Raw genomic sequence first — 16,958 nt, 5'->3', positions numbered from 1 at the left:
CCTTCTTCCGGTTTTTAGATCGCTAAAAAGAATGTTGAAGTTAATAGTTAATGTCTTAAAAATAAGACAAATACTTTGGGTAGAAGATTTCTGCTGCAGAGTCTGAGCAGCAGTGGCTGCTGATTAGCTTTGCACGTAAAACAGGCATGTGTGTTGTTTATGAGAGTCCTGCCGCTGGGGGCTGGGGGTACACGCTTTCTTCCCAGCCACAGGAGGCAGAGACAGGGGCATCTAGGTGAGTTCAAGACCAGCCTGGTCTACAGAGCAAGTTCTAGGACAGCCAGGGCTACACAGAGAAGCCCTGTCTTGAAAAAAATCCAAACCAACCAACCAACCAACCAACCAACCAACCAACCAACCAACCAACCAACCAACCAACCAAAGAAACAAACAGAACAACAGCACAAAAAAAAAAAAAAAAAAACAAAAAAACAAAAAAACAAAAAAAAAAAAAAACAAAAAAAACCCCAGCAACCCGAAACAAAAAAGCCAGAGCCCAGCTAACATTTTCATTGTATCTTTTGAGCCAAGAAAGATCTCAAGTGTTGAGTTAACTAGTGTTTGGGTGAAAGGACCACAGTACTCTTATACATAACTTCCAAGGACATTGCTCAGCAGGTGTGTGGAACAAGCTGATTCATTTTCCTGACTTTGCCACCAGTTGGTTTTCATGAAGAACGTGGCTGGTGATGCACATAGTCCTTCCCAAGCTCTTAGGGTGAGAGGCAAAGAGATACTAGAGAGTTTTTGCTCACTTACACGACTAGTATTTTGTTTTGTACAGTTAGGAATGGTTAGCATACCACGTTAGGTACGGTTTAGCTTTGGTTCTTCTGCTTCAGTGCTGAGCTTCTTGGCTTCAGACCGTCTTTGTGAGCAGAGTTCTGTGATCTGTAGACTGCGGTAGGCTGCACAGTGTCATCCCTGTCACCCAGTGACCAGCAGCGCCCTCCTATCCATGACTGTGACAACCAAAAAACTTTCTTTAGACATCATCAATTTCTCAGTCGCCCAAATCAGCCCTGGCCGGAGATACTGCTGAACATACTTATGAAGTAAACTTACGAGAAGTTTTCTTATGTTTGATGAATCGACGACAGATTTTGGATCACTAGATTTTTAGTTGCTCACATTAAAAAAAGGTCTGAAAAAGCAAGAAAAAAAAAAGTAAGGCAAATTCAGCAAAATCGTAAGCAACACTAAAACCCTTTTATTTCTCTAGTTACGTTCTACTCATTTGTACCTAAAGGAACCTGTTCACCCTTTACATTCTTGTGTCCACTGTTGAGTTAAAAGAAAGATTTTGTTTGGGCCAAATTGTGTAATGAGCTGAGAGCCTCAGGCTCCTCTAGTTTTGCCTGAGCAGAAACATTTCCTGCCCCTCCTCTGTGGCTATGTGAGTGCTTTTCCAGAATTCTTACTGTTCAGTTGCATTAAGTAGCTCGTGGTGACTTGGAAAGAGTGTTGTTAACCGTGACAGGATGCTTGTATGTGACAAACTGCTGCTTGTAGACTTAAGATACTATTGCTGATGCTGGACTAGGACTGATGCCTGCAGAGGGGCCTAGAGGAGTGTGCAGGGCTGTGCAAGGCCAGGCTGTGGTTGCCGCCACATTACTGTCAGCATTTAGCAAAACGGCTTTATCCTCTCATCAAAAATAAATGCTTTGTTCAAAGCAACCTCAGCTCGCCATGAGATGCATACAGGTGGACACGCGTGTTCATTGATCACTGTCTGTGAGTAGAAATTCTGATGTGGAAATATTTAGGAGATGTCTTGGCTGAGGAAAAGATTAATTTGTCGTTGGTTTGTGTGGTAGTGGTAAGGCTTTTGAGAATGGTTAAACTAGAATCCTGCAGTTCAGAATTTCAGCCGTCTCGCCAGCCAGGGCTGATTCGGGCGGCTGAGAAGTTGATGATGTCTAAAGAAAGTTTGGGTTGTCACAGTCATAGGTAGGAGGGCGCTGGTCATTGGGTGACAGGGACGCCACTGTGCAGCCTACAGCGGCGGCGGCACACAGCCCTCCGAGGATCATAGAATTGCTCACAAAGATGGTCAGAAGCCAAGAAGCTCAGTACTGAAGTGGAAGAACCAAAGCTAAAGTCTTAGCTGTGTTTTCTCCTTGTGGTTGAAGTTCAGCTCTGTCACTCCTGATGAAAAATGAGCTCTTCCAATTAAGGAATGTGTGGTACGTATGTGCACATATATATGTCTAGTAGACTGTCTTGTAGTGTGTCTGTCTGTCTCACTGTCTTGATTTCTCTTGGTGATGCAGCTCACAGACACAAGAAGGGCTCTTAGGAACTAAATATTTAAATATGCGAAAATAGTTACTAAAAACTGAGCGTTCTATAGTTTGCCAATCAAGTAGGTTTGGTTATTCCATTTTCTTCTGGAAGTCAATTTTGTAATGTCACTGTGCCTTAAGGAAAATAAAAATCTGAAATTGCTTTTATAAAATCATTTCTCTAGATCCCTTGCAACAAAATGTTTTATTTGTACCTAAATATTTGTATTGAAGGCATGCTCAGGGTACAGTGTTTGCAGTAACTTCCAGAATCTCCCAGGGACTTATTCGAAAGACCATACTGGGGAAAACCTGACCTCAGGAGCCCAGGCTTCACATAGCCTCCCGGGCTGTTCTTACACATCACGCTGTGGTGAACGTATACTTGCCAATGGTGTTCATGCCTGTTGAAGCTCTTTGCCACAGTCTTCTGCCTTAATGCTAACAATGCCGAGCATACCAGCTGTAAAGCCCGAGATTCACCCTGTGCTGTCATTGCTCTAAAGACTTGACGTAAATTATAACTCGCTTCTTTCTCGAAATAATCCTCTGGGGTAGGGGCAGTTCCCTGCTGTGCTTGGTACCTGCCCCTCACCTGGAAATGAGCTCCGCCCTGTTCTCGACAGGGCTTCTTGCTGTGTATTTCTGTTGGGTTGCCTGTGTTCCCGTGACTCACACCCGCCTTAATCATGCCTCCGCTTACTTCCACTGCCTGCTCCGCAAGCCACATTTCCATGTGCAGTTTTGGATCTCTGCTCTGGAAGTGTTTTGATGTGGTAGCTGCCTGTTCTGGGACGTGCCTTGGACTGTTTGTCGTTATCCTTGCCTCTGAACCATTCCTGGAGGAGACAGCGTGGCACTGCCACCCCGGTGGAAAATAGTACCACCAGCAATCAAGGATTCCTAGTGTGCCAAAGAGAAGAGAAGCATAATTTCGACAGCCCATGGAGCCCTTAATGTGATGGGTTTCACCAGGGCATGCATATTTGCCAGCCTCTGCCTGCCTCCCCATACTGGCTGCCTCCAGCCCTCACGCTCATCATTCCCACTGCAGCATCTCTGCATGCTTGGCATCTGCCTCCTACCATGCTTTGCTCTCCCTCTGCCCCAGAGCAGCTCTGGTGCCCTCTTCAAATCTCAGGAGTCATTTGACCTTCTCTTGCCTCTTCTCGGCCCAGGCGGGTCGGTTGCTCTCCTGACAGTTTAGCGTTCTCTCTGGGGTTATCCAGCAGGTTAGGCCTGGCTTGCATGTTATTAGTTGCATCTGCAGTGTGGGAGGGGACAGTGAGAATGCATCACACAGAGCTTGCATTCAAGTGTAAGCTCTCGTTTACAGCCTTGAGCAAATCACCAGAAGAAGCTTTAACTCTGAGAAATAAGGTAATTTTCTCTGCTCAATGTGAAAGTCATTTTTAGCTTAGGATTTGTGTGAGGGAGAAATACCTAGTCGATAGTCAGATAATCTTGTGCATATAGAGGGCATGGCACTGGATGTTCCATGGCCCAGCAGGAAAGGAGTGAGAATTAGAATAGTAAGATGTGAGACACTGGGCCATGTCCTTCTAAAGACTGTCTCCCTCTCCATGCTGGGACATTTCCCATTTTCTTTGGTGTATGTATCTGCTTGCATTCCCCCTGTGAATGTTTGTTGTTGACAGGATCATGAAACAGGCTTCGTAGTACAACCGGGCCAGCGTTCTAGGGTAGTTTTGTGTTACGTGGTGATAATATGACTTTGGACCTTGATGCTCCTTCATTATGATTGTTTTAAGATTTTGGTTTGGGTCGGCGAGATGGCTTAGCCTCACACAAGTCTGAGGTCAGCTCATAATCCACATAAGGTGCGAGGGGAAGACTGACTCCACAAAGCTGTCCTCCACACACGTGCCCTGGCACATGCCCATCATATGAACACACATATAATCATAACAAAGTTAAAAGAAAATGAAAAAACAAACAAACAAACCAAAAACATGTTGGTTTCAACACAAATGGCCTCAGGTGAGGTGCTTTGGCAGTGAACTCACTCCAAATTATATTGTGAATCTGAGCTCACTGGGAGTCTGTAAAAGTGTTTTCTTATAATGCCTGTCTTTGAAAGTGTCTCAGATTTATCATTTTGAAAAAAAATCAATCAATTCAAATATTTACATTCCAGTTGGGAGGTGGTGGCACACACCTTTAATCCTAGTGCTTGGGAGGCAGAGGTAGCCGGGCCTCTCAGTTCAAGGTCAGCCTTGTCGAGTGTGAGTTCCAGGACAGCCAGGGCTACACAGAGAAACTGTCTTGAAACAAACAAACATACAAACAAACAAACAAACAAACAAACAAACTTTCCATTCCATGTAAGACATATATAAGTGGATAAAATAGGACAATTTCCTACCTAAAGTCCTTCTGAAAACAGTGTGTTGCTGCATTTCTGGAGTGTTTGGTCCCTTAAACATTCAGCTCTCTTGAAGGAAAGTACCATCCCCTTTGTAAAGAAGCTACACGTTTGAGCCTGGGTTTCTTGGGTGGCATCTTCGGGGAGCTGTGGTTTCTTTCTGATGTGATTTAAAAATTCTTTCGCAATAGTTCTTACATGGTTTCCCAAGGAGGACGTGGTACATTTCAGACAACTCAGTAGCTGGATCCCCAGAGAACCACTCCAGTTCTCAAACTTTGTACATGGAAACAAGGAGGAGGAAGAGAAGAAGGAAAGAACTGGACTGTCTTGGCTCCTCCCACTCTGCTGGAACAGCACTGGGGTGGACCGTCCACAGGGATTTAGTTGCCAGGCCCACTGGACTTTTGTCAGTTGATATTTGAGTTTGCTGTGGCTGCTGCTGGTTATCGCCCACCATCAAGCAGATTTGTTGTAGTCAGACCATGCTGTCTTCCCTCTGGGCAGCCTGGAGGAGCTTCCAGCTAACTTCTGTCTGAACAGGTTCTTTGGCCTACTTTTCAAGATCCTCTGTGGTCCAGCTTCCTCTAACCTCAAATCCTGCTCTTCCTCATGGAACCAACCTTTGAGCAAGGCCATTCCTGTCTCAGTTTCTGACCCAGGCACTGTGTTGATTATTAAATCCTACTTTATGGTTAGATCCTGGTGACCCTCCTCTGAGTTACAAGAATTGCCCATGGAACCTTACATGGTCCCTTTGTCTCTGTGCTTAATTGTGTCAATTTTTTTTTTTTTCTGTAGATTTATTTACTCTGTTTGAGTATCTTGTCTGCATGTATGTCTGTGCATGCCTGGTGCCCACAGAGTTCAAAAGATGCTCCGGATCCACTGATATTGGATTTAGAGATGGTTGTGAGCAGCCTTGTGGGTGCTGGGGATCAAATCCAGGTCCCTTGGAAGACAAGTCAGTGCTCTTAACCACGGAGCCGCTTTTCCAGCTCCCAGTGTCATTCTTTTGAATCTGTAGGTTAGGACATACATTCTGCTCACTTCTGTGGCTCCTCTTTCTGTAAGAGCTCAATAACTAGAAAGCAAAAGGAATTTTAGACAATTTTTTATTCCATTTTGCTTTGTCCCATAACGGAGATATAATTGAAAACAAGTTCTTCATAGGATATTGGGTCCTCTGTTCAGATGTCATGGACCATGATAAAAGATAATCATTTTTATCAAAAGTCAATATGGTCTTATAATGTCCTTCAACCCTAAGTATTTTTAGGTGTTTCATTTTCTTTGTTCATACTTTCCATCAACCTCTTGGAGGGAACTCACCATTAAAAGGCTGAATGTATCATGCTCCTGCCATATCCCTCCCTGATAGTCACAGTCCAGGACAGAGCAGAAACACATCCTGGGGGCATAATATTCTTTTGGAATGTATATAATTTACCTCTTTCATTCAAATGCTGATTTCTCTCTCCCATTATTTGGTTTCAATCTGGACATTGCATTGTGATGCTTATTCTCTGTCTCAAGTTTGTATAAACATGCCACCATTTGTTCTCTAAATTGTCAGTTAAAACAACCAAACACAATGATGAGCAATAGAGAGGATAGGGTGGTACATCCTGGTCCGGGGTAGAAGGGAGCAGGAGAGAGGGAAGAGGAGAATCGGCAGGAGAAGTCTTAGAACCATATGGAGAAATGAACTGGACCTAAGATATCACTAAAAGCAAATATAATGGGTGAATCGGAATGGTAGGAAACTGTGCGGACTTGGAGGTTTAGGATGGCGTAACTATTGCCCAGCATTGTGCTCTAGGTTAATTAAATAAATAACAATCTCTGTGTGATGATTTGGGTATACAGCTGGTTTAGGAAAACCAAGGCTTTACTAAAAGATATATCTATAGTAAATATTAATAATCAAATACAACAACTTCCTTTGTACATTGGGATTATTGTTCATATTACAGTAAGATCTGCAAGCACTATTTGAAGTACGCAAGTAGAAATTTTGAAAATTTGAAAAAAACGATTTAAGGCTTTGAAAATTTTTTTTATTACTTTCACCTATAAAACTCAGAAGTCAGTAGTTGGGAGAGTTTAGATGGTGCTAATGTCAGTCATACAGACACATCCCTGTAACCTTTGACCCCTCTGTTTGCATCAAAATGAGCCTTTCAGGACTATGTGCCTGTAGAATGACGCAGCAAGGGTGCCTATGTGTCCTGAACCCTGGGTTGACCTGTCATTTCATTGCTCTCTAGGCGAGCCAGGTAAATGTTATAAAGAACATTCTAATTGTATCTCAGAATGTGGAAGTGATAAAGTTGGGCGTGCAGAGCATTGGTTAAGGGTCCTGTAAGAGACCTGGGCTGGGCAGTGCCCCTTACATAGGACCAATACATTTCCTATGGCACAGCATGAATGACAGTCTTTGTAGTAAGAACTTCTCAGTTACATCCTATATTCTTGTCAAGGTTGTCAGGATACGTGGGTGTGGAGAGAGAGATCTTTTCCTAAGGAGTGTGGGTAGGGGTCGGGTATTGCTAAAGTTACTGTATTGCTGCTGTCATTTTACTTTTGGAGCAGATAAAGCTTTTGTTGCTCTAGTTCCTTCTAGTAGGCTATCTGCAGGAAGATGGTTGTCCTTTCCTGTCTGTCATGCTGTCTGCTTACCCGCTTTAGAAATGTTCACGCACCAAGTAAATATTTAATGAGCACTTGCTGTGCTTCAGGCTCTCTTTGAGGCATTGGGATGCAGCACAAACAGAACAAAATTCACATTTCACTGGGAAGATAACATTTTGACTTGATGTACTCAGAGGCAGACATCTTCCACACCACCCGCTAGGAGGGGGACGGGGAAGAGGGGAGAGAGTGAGACTCGTGAGAGAAGACAAAGCTGTTCCAATGGTGGCCTTACAGTGTATCTTTGGGGTCACAGTCTCTGAGACCCTACGAACCGGTAGATGGCTGGCTCTGTGTTTCTGACGTGTGTGTCACTTGTGCAGGGAGGATTCAGAGTGCTAACTCACTCTCTGTGTCAGACACTTCAGATTAGCATCTCAGTCATAACAGTGCCATCTTGGAAATGGCTAAAACCATCCTTTTACATTTATACATTACTGTTATGGGTTATAGTAAGCAGAAGGCAGACCCTGTGTTTGACTTCCATCTTTGGAGATGTTTGCTTGGCTTAGAACAACCAGAGATTAGAAAAGTTCTCCCCAGAGACTGGTATTGTTTTTGCAGTGCAGAAAGTCAGTCAGAAGTTAGCTGCTACCGTAACAGCCTCCTGATGCTGTGTCCATAGCAATGTCTCTCGGCCTAATGAATACTCCACTTGTGAAAATGCTCCACAAATTGAATCTTTGAATCTCAAACCTTTGCCCAGGTGTCTGCTACTTTCCCAGGGCTAGTTTTTTTTTTAAGATTACAGTTACTTATTCTATGTGGGCCCAGCATGGTGGTCAGAGAGCAGCTTGCTGTTTAAGAAGTTGTTTTGCTGTGTTCTGTGGCTGGGACTTGTGTGACGGAGTTGGATTTTGTTAGGATAGAGGCTGGCTAGCAGTGGTCCCCATCTGTTTTGGGGAGATCAGCAAAGGGAGTTTGGGGTCTGGACTTGGGAGACTCAGAACTGAGAGTTGAGGCTGGGGCTCAAACCCACGTGAAGGGGAGCAGGCACCAGCATACCAGCCGAAGAAGGGGGCTTGTTGTTGCTCTGAGATTCAGAGTGTGCCTTCCTGCCACCCTTGCAGCCTTTGAGAAATGCAGTCATTGAGTAGAAGGACTTGAACACAATCCCAGTAAACACAAGTCAGCGTCCCTAGTATGCTTGAGTTCTGTGGATGTGGTGATGAGTTTGTCTTGAAGGGCATACCGTCTGGTGCAGAAGACACCAATAAATCAATGATTGCAGAAGGTGAAGAAAGGCCACAGAAAACGGGGTGCATCCTGGTTTGTCCTCTTCCATTCGTGTCATTACAGAGGGCTATAATGTCTAAGTGTAGTAGTAATGGCATGGCCCTAGGGAGAAGGTCTTAGGAGGTGGGGCAGTGGACTCTTGAGGAATGAGCTTGTTACATGTATACAGAATAGCGTTCCAGGGTCAGAGAGGCATTCTTCAGGCAGAAGGAACAGCGTTGAGTCTGTCATTCAGCATGCTCTTTGAATGCCTGCTAGGTACCATATGCCATATACAGATGGAACCTTCACTCCGTGTAATTAATAAATATTTATTCAACAAATCAATAACTTTTGCGGGGTGCAGATCTACTCGGGAAAGGTTTTAGGTGGCCTTTGAATGCCTCTGGTGCGCGTGTTCTCCAGGGCGCTGTTTTATTTCTTGGCTTTTGTTCTTCACCCATGTTTGGCTGTCATGAGTCAGGTGTTCACTGTTTGGAAGCAAGAGCGTGAGCTCCCACTCCCCAGTTTTGCATTTAAGACTGTTGGTTAAGGAAGTACTGTCCTGCTCTCTTATTCCGCTTAAAGGGCAACGCTGAGCCATTCTGAGCCCTGGAATTGCCATGTTGACTGTACATGTGGAGGAAGTACCATTTCTGACGCCAGAGTGTGTGATTTTCCCAGGCACCGCTAGGTTCTCTGATGTCTGATAATCCAGGCAGCTCTGACTCTCAGCTACTCAGAAAGAGCATGGACTTTACCGGTAGTCCAACAAGACATCCCCATTTCTGATGCTCTGTAAACGGGGGTGTCCTGATGGGGCATGCTTCTTTTTCTGTGGTCACCTCTCCCCTTTTGTTTTGAGAATTTTCTATAGCCCCTCACAGAACTCAGGAAAACACTTAACATTTACTGCTCTATTTAAAAGGGTGCATTCAAAAGTGCTGACTAGAAGACTACATGGGACATGGTCTAGGCCAGAGCCTGTGCCCTGCTGGCACGCTGCCTTCCTTGTACCTTGGTGTCTTGCCAGCTGGAATCCCCTCCATGCCTCTGCCTATCTTATTGTTCAGGTTTGATGACCTGCTCTCTAAACAGCCTTTCTGTTTCTTGGAGGTGGGGAGGTGGGCCTAAGTTTTCACTGTCAGCTGCAGGCTGGGTCTCTCTATTGAACACCCCCATCCTGAAGCTACTGGGGCACCCACTGTGAGCCATCTGCTGTCATAACCTCAGGTAAGGGCGAAAGACCTTCTTATGAAGAGGTACTCAGTACTCAGGAAATTGCAAAGATCTTAGTGCCAGGCACTTGAGGCCAGGACCGGATGTGCGTGTTCATGTGTCCTTCACAAGCAGCCTGAGAAAAACTGTGGGGGAAGTGCTTGAACGCTGCATTCGGAAATCAGGGTAGTTTCGGAGTGTCTGGATATGTGTTCTAGAAACATGAAGCAGCCGGCCTCTTTTTTGAAGTAGTTCAGCAGTTCTGTCCCTGAAGCATTTCCTTCAGCTTCCCAGCTGCCTCCTTAGGCAGCACCTCCATGTGTTCCCAGTTTAGTTCAGTTTAGCCCCGTCAAAGCCTGAAGAACTGTCTCTATTACTGCTCTCTCTGCCGCACGACTGTCAGCTTGACCACATCTCCCAGGTAGCATGCCATTTCTTTGCTTTCCGGAGAAAATTGGACATGCTTGTCCCTACGTTTCTCTCTTTTTGGGTGAAGTCGCTGAATTTTCCTATTTCATGAAAATAGTCATTTTTTTTTTTATTTACAAAAATTCTTCTATGTGTTTGTACACATACGCACAATGGCACATATGTAGAAGTCAGAGGACAAGTTGGGGTAGTCTTTTCCTTCTACCACTTAAATAGGTCTTGAGGATTGAACTCAGGTCATCGGACTTGACAGCTCCTATACCCACTGAACCATCTTGTCAGCACTGAAATAGTTTTTTTGAAGATCACCTATCACCTCTGTGTTGTCAGATCTGGTGACCAGTCTTGCATTGTCTTTGGCAGTGTGACAAACTCCTTTGTGCAACCCTTTTAAGTTTGGCTCCTTGGCTTCTACACTCCTCCTTTCCTTCCCTTTGGCTGCTGCCTTGAAGGCTCCGTGGGATGCGGTCTCAATGGGCTTGCCTCTGGGACTTGCCCTCAGACAACCACTTAGACAAGCCACAGGGGCTGCGGGTGTCTGCTGTGCGCTGGCTCCCCAGCTAGGCCATCCCCTTAGCTGCAGGCTGCTGGACTATACTCAGCTCTTAGGGGCCTCCCCAGCTCTCAAAGGTGTTGCATATTTTAGCACGTTTTAGGCCTGGGATGGCCCTACTCCCTTTTCTTTTCCTGGCTGGCCGCTCACGGCCCAAATCTTCCTTGCCTGTTTCTCCCACCATGCCTAGTCTATCTCAGGTCTTCCCAGTCTGTCTCCCAGCTCCCTACTCTTCCCAACTGGCCACGTACCTCATCTCTCAGGCTGTCTTCTATCGTCTTGTCTTCATGTGTTAGGGCTAAGGGCTAGTACTTCTCAAGGCGTTCATCAGGTGACCGTATGGCTCCCAGGTGCTGGGCTGCTGTCCATTGCAGTTCTTGTTCCTCGGCTCCTTTCTGCAGTACGCTGGCCCCTGTTGCCATTGGAACGTGCCCTGTGCTCTTCACATTGCCCTTCCCCACTGTAGTGACTGGTGTGCTCCCGCTTCAGCGGGTACACACTTCAGGTGTTAGAGGGGTCTCTGCATGTGCCACCCATGAGAGCAGCCACACCCCCATTCCTCGATGTCCAGGAACCTCCTTTTTGTTCTGTCATTCCCTGTCATGTCACTGTGTGTTCATTTGCTTGTGTATTTCTACTTGTCTTCTGTGCTAGCGTGCCGTTTCCGTGAGGGCTCGTCAAGTTTGTTTTGCATATCCAAGTGTCCATAGCAAGTACAACAATGCCTGGCAAGACGCAAACACAGTATAAAACTTACAGATGAATGAGTGCATTTGGATGCCTACTATCAGTTAGAAATTCTGTGTAGAAGACGTATTTGTTTTCAAGGATCTTCCTGTCAGATTATGAGGTGAGATGCAGCCATTGAGGTGTAACAGGATGTAGCTGTTTCTTGGTATATCTGTGGGATCCTAGTCCCAAAGCTCTCTGAAGATACTCAGATCTACTGAGCCTCAGGTGCATTAAAAAAAAAAGACATAGCATATAATCCTACTTCTCCTCTTCCCCCACTACTTTAAATCATCTTAAACCATCTCTTCCTTTCAAAACCTAGTATAGCATGAATATGATGCGAGTTGTTGTTAATCTGTATGACTTAGAGAATAACAGCGAGGAACTTTGTTCCTGTTCAGTGGTTTCTTTCAAATCTTTACCATCTGGTTGGTTGAATTCATAAATGGGGGAACCTGTGAGCACACACAGCCAATTGCACATGTTTAGAGATAGGAAGGGGTTGGGAGCCCCTCACAAGTAGTATGTTCAGAGGCTGGGAAGTGATACATGCATTGAGCTTTAAAGGATTCTCAAAAGTAGGTGGCATTTGCAGCTTAATAACTAGTTGTATGGAACGTAAGTGGAAAATACTACTTTTGGCTGTCGTGCAATCAGCCAGGGTCTTAGGAGAAGATGTTCGGGTTGACTTGATAGCTCCAGGTAGAACTAGTTTTAATTTTATTAAAAGATTCAAAATACTAATCCACTTGAGCCATTGAGAGGACTAAAGGATTGTGTAGGTTACTCTAAAGTAACAGGAGTAGGGTTTAGGTATAGGTGAAATTGCAAGCTTATGTGTCTGGAAAGAATTGTCACCTTTCAACACAATCACCAACTGGATAAAAAATTTTAAGACTTGTTGAATATGCTTAAATGTGTATGTATGTATGTATGTAATACTTTAATGAACAAATGAATGGCTTACTATGGAACCAACGTATACGTGTAAACAGATGTTAATTTATTTATGTTTTACTAAATGAATTAGATGAACTAAAGGCTAGCTGTATGGGTGATGGAGTTAGAAAGGATCTGGAGAGGGTGGACCCTTCTCCTCTCCGGGATGGACAGACTTCTTTGTTGGGGAAGTGTAGGCACCACCAGCTGCTTTGGTTTCTGAAGGTGCTCTCCTGTGTCCCTGTGACCTCGCTCACCTTGAGCTGGGGAGTGTTGCTGCTGCTCTGATGTGTGCAGTAGCCTCGGCTAGCGGGGAAGTGTCCATAATTTGCTCATATAAATGGAACCTTGCATAAAAACGGACGTTTAAAATAAAACAGTCTCACCTAAGGCCATACAGACTTATTAAAGAAAAATGTTATTAAAGTATAAAGGCATTAAGGATATATTTTGTAAACCAAGCACATGTAGCTATTTGAGGTGACGTTAGATGTGTGAGTCACTGCTCTCTGGTTACTCATTACCTGGCAGCTTGAGTAGAAGGAAGAAGGAAGTGTAGAAATGTGTATGTGTGCTTTCTGGGCATTGTTCCTAACCCCCATAGAAAATGACATCTGCTTTGAACATTGCTTCCTTTTCCTAACCGTAGCTTTCATCTAAGTAGCATTGTGTCCAGGGAGGGAAATGACAAACTTTGTCCTGCAGGCAGAGAGTTAAGGAACCATGTTTTCAAGTTGTAAAACTCATTCTCTGTACTGAGGGACATTTTTCGTTGATGATTGTACACAGCATTGATCATGAATATCACGTTGATAACTAAAATATGCCTAGGTAAAGAATCAGGCTTTGGAAACGGAGACATTTGATATAGTCTGTTTCAGCATTTCGCTTCTTCTTGACTTCCATTCTTTTCACTGCTCCTTGGCACAGTCTATACATAAAACATGCAGTATCCCAGGGTACAGTCTGGATACATGTACCCTACACTTCTCAGTGCAAACCTTTCAAGATATATCTGGGGCAAAAGGCTGGCACTGCTGTCCTTACCATGAATGGTGTCACGATCTCACAGCTCTTTACTGTACATTGTCTGATCTCTCTCTCAATAGTTTCTATTTATGTACTGGGCCTTTTTTTTTTTTTTTTTTTTTTTTTTTTTTTTTACAAGAATAAACACCTCCAAGCAAGAATAAAAAGTTATCCTTCCTTAGTTACTTCATGGTCACCGGTCTTAACAACCACCCGGTGTGCTTGCTGTGTAGTCCTGTACCAGTTTCCTAATGCATTATGTACCTTATAAGACACATATATTCAAAGTTTTAAGCCATGACTAATATAAATTCTAGTATCATGTGTCAGTATTCCAGAGTATCCCATGGGATACATGTGCCATATTTTTAAAGTATGTGCTAATATAGGCAGGAAATACTTGTTTCTAATGTTTAGCTATTCTGTTCTGACTGCTGCCAAATTTCTGTTGTTGTAGTGAAAACTCCAGGGCATAACGTGCTTGAGGTCTAGTAATGGAGTAAAAGCAGACGTATGATAAAGGAATGAGGTCGAGTAGTGTTGTGTTTGCTGAGTAAGACTTGCCATGCCACAGGCTTGTTTCTGGATGCTGACCCGGTCTGATGGGTGTCATAGCTTCCCTTCTGCTTGCCTCACATCTGGAGCACCTGGCTTACAAGGTTGTTAGAGGGGTGAGGAGAAGAGCTTGTTTGGGCCTTCTTCACTGGCCTGTGCATAGTCCTGTGCGTTCACTCTAACTGCAGGGGAGGCTGGGAACTAATTGTGCCGGAAGGGGAGCAGGACCAGGAGGTAGATGGTGAACGCGTCACACCATCGCCCGTCTCCCATGTCATTTCAGTGTAGCTTTTGGTGTTTGTTCATTCAGCGCATAGGAGCCATATAAAAGCTTTTGCATGGACTTAAGCATGCGTAGGCTGGTTTATTTTAGTAAGAGTGTGCTCTTACAGCATTTCAAATCTTTTTTCTTATAACTGTGTTTTATTTCCTTATAACAGTGTATTTTCATATTTCCATTTTAGTCTTATTTTAGTACATTCTTAAAAAAATAAAACCATTGGCTCATTTTTCATGTTTCTGCTGTTACTCTTTTTGTCTCACATTACTGTTCTGCATAGATACTGGTAACTTTGGTTATTAGGAACAGCAGCTTTTAGCAATGTCACAGTTAGTTGCTCTTTACAGAATGAGTCAGCTTTATGTGGTTATTTGAAGATGTGACGAAATGCTTGAACATCACTACAGTAGATCTGTTTTGGCCACAATTCCTGTATTGATTTTCTTGGAACTAGTCTATCTGTTGGGATCTGACCTCGTATCCATCTGCTGGGATTTTGACACAATGGCTCTAAGCAGTTTGGAGAGTGGAGCCAGTGAATTGTTGACGATTTTGGATCCCTCTCTTCCCAGACAGATGGTGAATAAGTAAAAGTCAGTTTCCTCTACTGTTGCTGAAAATAAATGTCCCAGGCTAATAATGTTTATTATTTGCCCTATAATTATTATGGCGGTATATATAACCCACTCTGACAATCAATGAAAGACACAGACACCTGCTAGGTTTTAGAATAGCCTTATTTCACCTGGAACAGGGCAGATGTTTACCCTCTAAATTACCTTTACCTCCCAGCCCCACCCCAGGCTACCTCCCACCCATAATTGCTTATTCTTCCTCTGGGCCGCTTTCTCCATTCATACCAGCCATGTGCTTCTCCCATGCTAATCCATGGCTGTGTGCTTCTTCCGTTTCCTTCCCAGGATCCTCAGCAAGGATCCCCAAAGCCTGAGAAACTTACCCACACCTACCCCATTTGCCCTGTCCAGGTGTGTTGGCTTTTTGTTGATTTGTAGGCAAGGTTACAAACATCATTTGGGGGTATGTGAGCGTCTGCTCCTACAAGACAGCGAGCAGACCATGGAGGAGCAAGTTAATTAACAGTCAGACACAGAGCACGAGGCTACATGGCTACACGCTACACTTTTGAGGGCAGTGTAAGTTGAATTTTCTTTTCCAAACATGACTGTAGTCAAAGACAAATAATGGAGAAGTGAAACTGTTAGAAAGGATCACGGAAGAAGAATTTTGTTTTGTTTTTTGGTCAAGATAGAAGAAAAAGAATGCTTACCCTACAGGGCTTATCCGTGATTAGGAGAGTAGCCTTACCCCTGTCTGTCTCCAGATGTCCCCTCCCTGCATAGTTTCCTCAGTGTGGAACTGGAAAACAAACAAACAACAAAAGCAAGAAACAGAAGCGAATAATACTGGAGGTGCGTGGCCTCAAGTGGTCGTGTATGTAACTGAGTCCATCTCAGTAGACTTGCCTTCAGTCTTCCGGTTTCCATGACATCAGTCAGAACAGCAGTTCTCAAAGCTCTTTACTCAGCGATGCGCTGTTTGAATTGTACCTTCTTTATTTTGTAAACCTGTGTGTGCATGTGTGTGTGTGTGTCTACCCATCCTCTACCAATTTCCCTCCCCCCAAAGAAAATTTCTGCGTGTAGACATGTAATCCCTTTTGTATCATTTCTTTTGACTCTATGATTCTATCATTTTATATTCATAATTGACTGAAGACAGATTACCGTTTTACAGTTAATGTAAGAAGTTAGTCTTTAAGTGTCAGAGCAGTAGGGATGTGAAAAAATAGTTGAGACCTAAGACAAAGCTAGAACCACGGTGTCATCTGTAGTAATTGAACTTACCCTTTTCATTTCCTGATGGTGGAAGCAGAAAGGAAATATGATCAGTTGTAAAGTTAGTTTTGCCTGTGGGATTAAAGTGTCTTGTTTGTTCAAGAGAATGAAAGTTTTCCTTGGGGGTTAAAAGGAGGTCTCTCTTGGGGGACTTAGGTCATGCAGGATATCATCATGAACATCTCCCATAACGTCTTTGTACATAGTGTCATGACGCAGGACCAAAACACTGAGGTTTGCACACATAGTTTGGAAAAAGCACATCTCTATAAAGTTGGTCAGCTTTTTCCTTTCAGATATCCTTTGTATAGTCCTTATAAGGGGCCCCGTGTGGAAGGAGACTCTAGAGCAGTTTGGACATGGAGAGACCAGAGTGCTGCGGTTGTGGCAAAGGCCTCCACTTCCACAGCGTTGTGGATGCTGAGGCATCTAAGAGGCTTGTTCAGAGGCCTCTGGGCTTCCCAGTTGAACTACCACAAATGCCTGGAAGGGAAGTAAAGCACAGGGTTCCCATGGGTGGATGAACTCCAGTGGCGTGTGGATGGTGTTAGCTGACAGGAGAGTGGGAAGAATACACAAGTCACAGTTTCCTGCAAGTGCCTCCTAATCTGTGACCATTTTCTGTTATGTTTTCTTTCTTTTTTGGAATTTAGGTGATCTGTAGATCACTGGAGGTTGTATTCTAGATAAGGGCTTATAGTACATATAATCTGCTGTCATTTAGTAAAAGATAGCCTTTCATTCATTCATTCATTCATTCATTCATTCATTCATTCATTCATTC

At 44.0% G+C, this 16,958-nt stretch overlaps 1 protein-coding gene across 6 annotated transcripts in view; it reads left to right on the top strand.

Annotated features, from left to right (window-relative positions):
* The window catches only part of Myo1b (myosin IB), a 158,385-nt gene that overhangs the window by 48,995 nt on the left and 92,432 nt on the right, over positions 1-16,958 (top strand). The gene's annotated exons all lie outside the window — the stretch shown is intronic.

This window comes from Psammomys obesus, unplaced genomic scaffold (genome assembly GCF_907164565.1).
Source record: "Psammomys obesus unplaced genomic scaffold, mPsaObe1.curated_primary_1811, whole genome shotgun sequence".
Lineage (NCBI taxonomy): Eukaryota > Metazoa > Chordata > Mammalia > Rodentia > Muridae > Psammomys > Psammomys obesus.
Note: the sequence above shows the minus strand (reverse complement) of the source record. Positions and strands in the feature narration are given on the sequence as shown.